The sequence below is a fragment of the Pinus tabuliformis genome, chromosome 8, assembly GCF_031772625.1.
Source record: "Pinus tabuliformis cultivar Carrire ecotype Pingquan chromosome 8, CPIR1, whole genome shotgun sequence".
In the NCBI taxonomy this organism is placed as follows: domain Eukaryota; kingdom Viridiplantae; phylum Streptophyta; class Pinopsida; order Pinales; family Pinaceae; genus Pinus; species Pinus tabuliformis.
Genome location: NC_142294.1, coordinates 1,879,840,630 through 1,879,851,328, shown reverse-complemented (window position 1 = coordinate 1,879,851,328; position 10,699 = coordinate 1,879,840,630). Strand labels below are relative to the sequence as shown.

The 10,699-nt window shown below is 39.4% G+C and overlaps 1 pseudogene; it reads left to right on the top strand.

The window, feature by feature from the left end:
• The first annotated feature begins 6,815 nt into the window (after positions 1-6,815).
• Positions 6,816-8,807, top strand: LOC149243896 (cullin-1 pseudogene; annotated as a pseudogene).
• Positions 8,808-10,699: the final 1,892 nt, after the last annotated feature.

The window sequence follows — 10,699 nt, the reverse complement described above, 5'->3', positions numbered from 1 at the left end:
AGTTTTGAGACTATATAAAAACAAAAAAAATAGATAATTTAAAAACTTGTGAAAAATGAAGTACCTGTGTCATCCCACTATTCTCCCGGTGGAAGAATCATGTCCGGATCTCCGCGAAAATCAACTCCGGCATAAGGAAAATCCTGTATCGAGAAGACCTGGTTCTCTAACCAGTGAAAATACTATGGTCTAAATTGAACAACCTCCGTGCCCTCGTCAGGATGACGGGCCATTACCTCAACCCATCGCATCAACTTACGCTCTCGGGGAGGCCTAACCTCAATGGTGAGTTGCTGTGGGATCAGCATCGAAACCCTCTCTAGGGCAAAACTCACAACTAAAGGCCCATAACCAAAAGTCTTCAGCAGTTCGTTTTTGGTCCTAGTCAGTTGGCCCTTTAAGTTGGCCAACACAGCATCGCACCAGTTGAAAATGGTGCCCTGATAGCAATCAATCGCCATCTGCATATGGGATCCAGTGGCAATGTGCAAAGCGGCAACCCCGCAAAGTCTGGTAACTGTAAAGGCAATTACCATAAGTTCAGGTCGGGAGATCTTTTTTATCTCTATTCCCTTCTCCTGGTTTTGATTATTACACCACTCTAGTCGGAGACTAGCAATGGACTGGCCACTCGGCCTAGTCCCGGACAGAGTCAATTGTTCGCCCCTCTTGGGCAAACCAGTGAGAAAGTAAATATCTGAGGGCTCTATCTCAAGTTGGTGCCCTCCAATGTAAAATCACTGATCCTGAACGTTCCACCTTTCAACCAGACACTCTAGAAAGCGCACCTGGGCCCTCATGCCAGGTATGGCCCAGTATTTGTAAAGACCGCATGCCTTCAAAGAATCAATGGAAGGTTGGTGATTAATCGCGGCCAAATCAACATATTCATGTTCTCTCTTGCGCCAATCAAGCATGGTGGGAAATCTACACACCATAAAACATCTATTAGAGTCCATAAAATTGAAAGTTTTTGGTTCATTTTGGAGAAATAGGGGTTTGAAAATCCTCTCCGCGGTGTACGCAGCCCGCCTTTAGAGACAGGGCGTATGTACGCAGGTTCTCTTAAGGCAAGCTGCATACGCCCGGCATTTTCCCAACTGAGAAAATGTCAGGGTACGCAGGTCACCAACGGAGCACCTGCGTACCCCGAAAAGCGGACCTTGAAACCCCAATGCCTCCAAAAAATGAAACTAAAAGCTTAAAAACAAATTCTAAACGGATGGAAATGCAAGGGAGGATGTTGTAGAATACCTGATGAGACGGCGTTCGGTTTCGACGATCGGATTCTCCGCAGTGTCCACGGGAAGTTTCTTGCCAAAAGCCCTTTTTCTCTCCTCAACAGTAAAATGGTAAAAATGAAATGGTAAAAGCCCTTTTTATAGGTTTTTTGAGTAAATGAATGTCAAATTTGTTTATTTTCCACCATGAAAAGGTATTTTTCAAAGTATTTTTATCTATCTTTAAACAGGTATGAGTAATGTGTTGGTTTTTGTGCAGGATAAAAGGATTTTCAGGGAAAATTGTCATTTTTCACAAACAAAAACATCAGAGTCATATTTTAAGCCCTTTTCTGACTCCTAAAACATGAAAATGAATTGCCGAGCGTTTCTTTTACACTCGTTAAAACGGAATTAAAAGACGGTCCCCTTATAGCCCTTTTCTGACTGTAAAAACAGGAAAAGATTGCCGAATTTTTGTCGTTCCAAATTCGATACTGGAAATAAAACGACGTGTCCTTGATCGCTTTTTACTTTTCAGGTCAAAGACAATAATCATGAAAGTACTCCTTGGTCGCAAGATCAAGCGGTTCTCTCAAGTATTATTTTATACTTTTTCGGGCTTGGGAGACACAAATTTACGAAAAAGTTCAACCTGGAGTCTTCTTAAGTTTTTTCAGACTCTCTAAAATTGAAAAACGCCGAGTTTCTCCTATACTGGACTCGTTAAAATTTCACAGTAAAGGACCTGTTCGATTACAAACAGGAACGGACCACTCCTTCTTAGGGTTCGAATCAAAACTAAGTTGGACTCATCCGAAGGCTGAGCTTATAATCAAGCATATGTTATCCTCCTCAAGCTTGTAAAAAATAAAGAGGTACTTGCCAGAAATGGTGGGGGAAAAGAGAGGAAAATGAGCCTATTTGTTATCCTTTGTCTCAGAAGAAGCCTTATCACCACTCTTGAACACAACACTTTTCATTCACCTGGGTTGGGAAATCCTTTGCCTCACAGTTGATCAAACCACATTGAAAGTATTCAGCCGGGTATTAACTTTGGGTCAAATGTCACCAAGCCATCTGTTGTGTCGTTATGTGTTCAAGAGGTCTCTCCAATAAACCATTCATCTGCAAAATACCCATCATCCATCTCGACCATCCCTGAGTCAGTCCTTACAGCTGCATTTCTTCAACTTGATCTATGATTTCGTGTTGTGGGCTTGCATGCAACGGGTCGCTTTCTATCGACATCAGCGCATTATCTAGAAAGATGACCTAGAAATCGTCAGTACCTTGAAATCTGCATGCATCAATGGCAGGTTTCTCGCCTTTGACGACGATTTACATCATTGACTTTCGATCGAAGGATTCCGTGAAATGTTCGACATCAACTCATTCATTCACATCTCATGGATTGTACTGGGTACTTTGAGAACCATTGACATCACTGGTGGTCTCTCTCACACTTGTTAACAGTTTACATCATTGGCTGGTAATCAAGTGGTTTCTACCATGTTCGACATCAAATCATTTATTCGCATGGATAGAATCGTACCTATTCGGGAAGTAGAAATGAAGACCCTGGATCTAGTTTCCACCATCCAGGCTGCGAGGAGTTTTGTATTCATTGTATAGTAGACCAACCATAAACAGATGGCTGCGTCCATACTATGTCTACACAAGTCTATGATTATGATGTACTACAAAATCATTCCTGTATCAGAGCAGTAGTTAGTTTCTTAGTTAAAGTTTTCAATCTGAGTATGGGAATGCCTACCTCAGCGATGATATGATCTTATATATGTATTTTGTGTTGAATACTTGCAGGTTCCGACTGGGATCTCCACAAGATGATCCTTGAAATGATAAAGTACTTCACCCTTCCTAGATGATATGAAACCCTAATCTACTACAGGCTTTGCACTTTAGGGGGAAATCTATTACACTAAAATTTGTCACCATGACTATTTGCAGTTAGTATGGCTCCATCAACTGTCATACTATCCTCCTTGGCAAGTCTCATACCTCTGCTCTTCATGTCAAACTCCAAGAAAGAGAGAAAGTCTTTAAATATATATATATATCTCTGGGTATGCAGTTTCTCTTAGCCTTACCTGCGTGTACGCACCTCAAGTTCACAATACCTGCGTACTTGTACGCTCTGTCTATAAAGGGGTGGGTGCGTACTCCTGTAAAGGTCAAAAGGCGCAAGTTTCACTCCAAAAAAGTTACTTGTGGTCATTTCTAGAGCATTCTAGAAGCTTGTTTGACGTGTCTTGAGCGCCTCCAGATGGTTCATGTATCCCTATGAAAGAGGAACTTATCCCATCAAGAGGGGAGCTATCCCATCCAAAGAGGGGTTTATCCCATTGACGGTGGACCTGATTAACTTCCTCTAGAGCACTATAAATACAGGCATTGGGCCAGAAGGAGGGGAGGTTGAAAGCTGAACATTCCTAAGGGTAGATGTTGCTGGAATTAGGACTCCCTTATAGAGCTTGAGAGGAGAGATTCCCATCCTTTCCTAGCCTTATTTGGAAGTGGGTGAGCTAATCAAAGTAAAGGAAAACTCTTACTGGACCCTAGGAGGGACCTGCACAACACCAAGGCTTAGGTTGTAATGGTTTCTTTTGTTTCCACTTAATACAAATGAACTCGTTTTTCTCAACAGATTTTTATTCATGATTTGTTTCATATACTCCTTGGTCTGTATGATGGATATGTGTTATTTTATAAGTTTATCAGGTGCTATTTAATCTTTTGGCTTGTTAGTGAATGCAGGTTTCGAAGAGAAGGAGGAGCTCATCTGGATCGGCGAGGCTGGACTACTACAAAGCGTTGGATTAAAGGTATGTTATAATCACTTGATTACTTGTATTCTTAATGCATATTTAGAGAAAGGTAGTGTTTATTTGTCTTGTTTGTCACTAGAAAGCCTTGGCTTCTAGGGAGGTCGGCTTTGTCCGCAAAATTGACTCTTTCCGCATGACATCATGTTTTTCATCACATCAATTATATTGGTCCTTTGCTCGTGCCGATTTGAGAAGGTCTCTATTGACTTCTTGTTAGTGGGTCTTGTCCTTATCGACTACGACATATTTCTCTAAGGGCAGACCTAGTGCCGCACCCTGGCCCTATTTTCATTATTGATAGGTCACGTTGTGCTCAGCATCGATCAATATCATGGGTCTTTGACTGAGTGGTTTCCCTTGTGTTCGACATCATCTTTCATTATCACACATTGGGATTCGTGCAATGCCTTGGTTTCCATTTGACCCTATTGGTGGATTCCTCACCTCTGTGTCAGCTTTCATTATTGGTTGGTTCATAGGGTTTCTATCGTGTGCTAGCTGAAACTTGTGTATGTCGGAAACGTGCTTCGGTTGGGTTACTACATCTTTTTCATCTGATTCCTTCCACATTATTGGCCTACGGGTTACACTTGTGCTAGATTGATGAAGGATGCCTTAATGCCTTCCTTCTAGTGGATCTTTTCCTATCGACTACAACTCATTTTCTCTGGGAAAAAGATTTGGAGTCCATTTGGCAGTACCTTGGGGTTTGCAGTCACCAGTGGCAGATTCCTTCACGATCGACAGTGGGAAACCATCATTGTCCCCTGATTGATAGATTCTTCCAGGTGTTCGACTTCAGCTCATTCATTCGCACTTGTTAGATTATACTGGGTACCTTGAATCGCATTATCATTATCGATGAGTAGTCTCGTGTTTGTTAATGGTATACATCAATGACCGGTAATCAAATGATTTCTCATGTGGTCGACCTCAGAACATTTATTTCCATTGCGTAGAAATGTTTCATGGCAGTCGGTGAAGACCTCGGGTCGCATCAGCATGTTTTGGTTCACTTGTCAGTTGCTCCTGTTGTTACTAGTTGACACCATTCACCTTATATGTTGCAGTTCTTCACAGCGACATATTATATGCTGGAATCCGAGTTGCGATGTAGTATCATTCCATCATGTTCATTTGGTACTATTGGGATTAGTTTTTTAACATCAGTGATCAGCTTCATCCTTCAACATTACTGATCATCTTCTTATATGTGATATTCAGACATGTACTTTTTCGATCATGATCAGATGATCCATTATGTACTTTCAGTTTCTTTAGACTTGTATACATATTGGATCTATTTGTACTTGATATGCGGACATGCTTTACTTTCTCTGAGCATGGGTATGCCTGCCTCAAAAAACATTTTCTTTCTAATCTCTTTTGATGGCTTGGCAGGATGAATTCTAGTGAAGTCCTTCTCAGTCTCGACAAGATTCTCTCAACACACTTAATACATTTCAGTCATCATGTACCCCTTCTGACCTCATATATTAGGGGGAATTTGTTATAGCACCATTTACCACCCTTGGTATTTTTGATGCTTGGTTTATGGCCTAGGGCAACCCCTCCTTCGATACTTGCTCCAAATATATTAAAAACAATGTTTTATTCCCTATATGCTACTTTGCCTTGAGATAAAAGCATGTACAAGTGGGTCAATCAATACCCAACCCAACGTATATGTGTTAAAACACTTAAAATAAATAAATTTCCTTAATTATGGGCAGATTTTACGAGTTTTACCTGTTGATTATCTCCTATTGCCCATGGCCCAAATGTTTCCCAACTAAAAAACTATTTGGGAGAATTAAAAATAGACTTCCATAGGAAGGCCTTAAGGAGGAGAAGAGATAGAGTTATTATACTAAGATTATCCCTGACTGGGTTTGATGAATCCATGTGCCTCATGCACTTCCCCAAGCTTCAGGAAACCCTTGCTTCCTTGATTATAGATATTCTTCCTCTTGCTTGAGATATCATGGTGTTGGTTATGGAAGAAGATTTTTGAAGGTTGGGATAGGACAAATCCAGCGAATGGTTCCAGTTGGAGCCAGAAGAAGAAGACTCAATTGAATTCAAATAAATATGAACCATTAATATAAAATAAAAATATTTAAAAAAAAAAAATTTAAATTGTGTATGCTATTTTTTTTTTCAAATAATTGATTGAATAGTATGACAAAACAAAACAAAACAAGGGAAACCATTCTGCATAACCGTCGGCCAAAAGGTATTATATTGACCTCGTGTCCTATAAATTCAATTCAATTCAACATGCAATTTTACAGTTTGTGATCACCGGTTAAACATACATTGATAGTAAAGTGGTGACGCGAGAGATCTTGTACTCGCTTTGTTGCAACTCCCAACTCGTGAAATAATATTGTTATTGTGTGGAGGCACAGAGTGGAAATCTTTCATGGCGGGCAAGTCAAAGTCGAAGTCGAAGAAGAATAAATCGAATAAAGAAGAGAAGGTCACGCAGAAGAATGAAGAGATTATATTGAAGCTGCCGGTGCCTGCGCAGGTGCAGGCGCAGAAGATAGAGTGGGAGGAAGGGAAGATAGAGTGGGAGGAAGGATAGGCTTTGATCTCAAGAGGTTTGGGAAACTTGAGAAAAAGAGTAGAAGGCAAATTTAAGAAGGATGAATTATGTTTCTCCTACGAGGAGTTTATGCAGGTTTATTTGACTATTTGCCAACTGTGTTTTTAAGACCATCATCAGCAACTGTACGAAATGTACAGGAAGTCGTTTGAACTATACATATCTTTGGTGGTTTTACCGGCATTGAGTAAACAACAGGGTGGTGATGGTGAGTTCATTTGTAGGGAATTTGAGAAACTTTGGGAAAATTACAAGATCATGGTCCACTACATGTCACACATGTTCTCTCATTTGGATCGCTGCTTCCTGGGTGTTGTGCTGCCCAGTCTCAGAGAAGTTGCGTTGCTCTTCTTCCGTGACCTTGTGTATGATCACGTACGGATGGTTGTGAAGAATGGTGTGTTGGGTTTGATAAAGCGAGAGCGCGAGGGAGAGAATATTGACATGGCTTTGGTGAAACAAGTTGTGAACATTTTCTTGGAAATTGGTAATGGTAATGGTATGGACTTGTACAAGAATCATTTTGAAAAGCCCATGTTTGAAGATACTGCAACTTACTATGCTCGAAAGGCGGCTTTATGGATTGTACAGGAATCCTTGCCCCAATATATGCTAAAAGTTGAAGAGTGTCTGAAACATGAGAAGCACAGAGTTGCCCCTTATTTGCACTCCAGCAGCGAGAACAACTTAATGGAGATAGTAGAATATGAACTCCTCTTCCGCTATGAAACTCAACTTTTGGAAAAACAGGATTCTTGTTGCCGTGTGTTGTTCAGGGATGACAAGAAAGACGACCTTTCCAGGATGTATAGGTTGTTTGGTAAGATACGCCAGGGTTTGGAACCAGTGGCATGTATTTTAAAAGAACATGTAACTACCGAAGCAATAGCATTGATTAAATGGGCAGAGGATGCTGGGAATGATAAGCATGAATATGTGCCCAAGCTTATTGAAATCCATGGCAAGTATAAGAGTTATGTAGAGCATGAATTTCAAAAGCATAAGCTTATTCTTCTGGCTTTCAGGGAAGCATTTTCTGTAATGTTTGATAAAAGAGTGGGAGGAAGCACGAGTGCAGAGTTGCTGGCAGAATTTTGTGATAGTGTACTCAGGAAACCCAAACTGATGGACGATCATATTGAGAGCATTTTCCAAAAAATCGGAGAACTTGTTTATTACGTTACGGATAAAGATTTATTTGCAGAATCTTGCAACAAGAAATTAGCCAAGAGATTATTGTTCGACAGGAGAATGGATATTGATGATGAACAGAACATACTGTCCGAGTTGAAGAAGGAGTGTGGTACTCTGTTGACATCAAAGATGCAGGGCATGCTAAATGATTTCACTGCTTCAAAGGAAATTCAAGATAGTTTTACGGCAAATTCAAATACCAAGCTTAAAATATCTTTGGGTGTTAAAGTGTTGAATACCGCAGTCTGGCCAAAATACAAGTTTTCTAAACTTAATATACCTTCAGAAATGTTCAGATGCGTTGAGGCGTTCAACGAATTTTATCATGAAATCCATAAGGGCCGTCAACTTACATGGATATATTCTTTGGGGACATGCGACATCATTTCCAGATTTGATATTAAGACAATAGAAATAATGGGTTCAACATGCCAGGCAGTTGTGTTATTGTTATTCAATGATGCTGGACAATTGAGTTATCAAGAAATCCAATCTCAATTAAATTTAGAAGAGGAAGAGGTTGTCACACTGTTACATTCCCTTGCATGCGGAAAGTATAATATTCTGCTGAAGAATCCAGTGAACAAATCCATATCATCAGGGGACCATTTTGAATTCAATCCCAAATTTACACACAAATTGACAAAGATTAAGATTCCACTTCCACAACTAGTGGATGTGCCGGAAAAGAAAGTTACTGAAGTTGTCAAGCAGGAAAGGGGCTGCGTTATAGACTGTGCCATTGCGCGCATCATGAAAGCCAGAAAAGTCTTATCTCAGCAACAACTAATCAGTGAATGTGTTGAGCAACTTCAGAAGATATTCAAGCCAGAAATTAAATGCATAAAGAAGAGAATTAACGAATTGATAACCAGGGAAATTTTGGAATGCGACGAAGAGGATTCCACTGTATTAACGTATGTGGCCTAGAACATGCACTTCATTCATTGAAAACAATATTTATTTTTTTATTTTAATTATTACTCACTTCCAATTTTGTTGTTGTCCTCAAATGTCATTTCCTTCTTCCATTTTTTGATGCTATATGTATGTTTTCTTTTTGAGTATCTCGCAATATCATAATGTAGATGTTTTGTTATCAGATCATTTGTACATGATTATTTTATGTATGTTTTACAACCGAACACTTTATCTGATTTCTGATAACATAACTTGCTTCAAATCTTTGCATGATATTGCCCAAAATATCTATAAACAAAACTAAGCTATTTAAGAGTGTAGCATAGTAAGTTTTTTAGATAATATTTTTTTGTTAAATAATGAATCCATACAGGTGAGGATAGTTTTTAGATAGGAGGAATAACTTGTTGTAGAGTTTTAGTAAACCCAAGGTTTCGGACTACCAAGTGAGTCCATAATCAGGGGATGCGTCAATCAGATTTGAAGAATATCTATTGACGCATCCCCTGATGATGGACTCACTTGGTAGTCTGAAACGTTGGGTTCACTTAAACTCTACAACAGGTCATTCCTCCTATCTAAATAATATTTTATTGTTTAAATAATTTCTTCATGGTTAAAAATTTTATTTTTTATTTAATAGTTAAATTAACTATATCTCTATTTTTTTAACAAAATTGAGTGAGTGATAATTTCATTTAATTTTAAATTTTCCAAAATACAATTGAATTAAAACCAATCTAGATATATCATGCCCAATGAGGGATCAAATTCCTATAGGTGCAAACCTTTCCTCAAATTCTATACTCCAAAAGGAAGGCTTGCACCTCTAGGGATTTGATCCCTTTTAGTGCATGATAGATCTGGAATTAAATGGATCTTGGTTGGTTTGAGCTTAAAACAACAATGTCTTTGTTCTTGCCTTGAACGATTTGTATGTGTGAGTTTGGATTCTAATGTTTGTGAATGTTCCAGTTGTTAGCTATATTTCTATGTGTATGTAGTTGTTTATTAGTAATTAATTGGTGATTAAGAAGGAGGACAATCTTGTCAATAGTTTGTAGGAGGATTGATACTACACATCTATTTCATTTAATTTTAGGTATCAAAGAAGGAGAGATAGAGGAGGGGATGTTTATGTAATTATATATTAGTAATTAGTTTGTGATTAAGAAGGGAGACAATCTTGTCAAATACTACAAGAAATATTCTATATTTCCCTTCATCTCTCCTTCTTTTTCTTTGTATCTCACCCCCTCAAACATGCATGCTCTCTCTCTCTTTCTCCCATCTATATCTCTATCTCCCTCCACCTCTCTTTAATCCCTATGTCACCCCCAAAACATACACACTCTTTCTTGATATCTATCTATCTCTCCTTCCATCTTCCTCTCTCTCTCTCTCTCCATTTTCTCCCTCTCTCCCCCCTTATATTTGTCTTCCTCCTACTCTCCTCTATCCCTCTCCATCTCCCTTAGCACTTCCCCCCTCCCTCTCTCCTACTGAAATATTGTGAGGGGTGAAACAAGTTCACAAGGCGCACACACCGTAGGCACACAAAACATTCATGGGAAAGGACCCCTTGTCCTTGGAGCCCAATGGTAGACTCGCATGCCCAACCAGTGCCTCCTAAGGGAAACAAAGAAGCCTGACTTTGTCATACACAATAATAAACTCAAAAATGATAGGAAATATATGAAGGACCACATAATGATCTGCAAATTTATAGGAGTCTTGCTAACTGAATGAGACTTGGTTAAGTGGATTCAGCATAAATGGCAACCAAAGGGCCATATAAGACACTGGGAGGAGTGTTATAATCTAGATCTGGAAAAATTCGTATCTGATCCAGTATGGGTTCACCTCTTTGGCCTCCTGGTGGACTTCTGGGATCAAATATC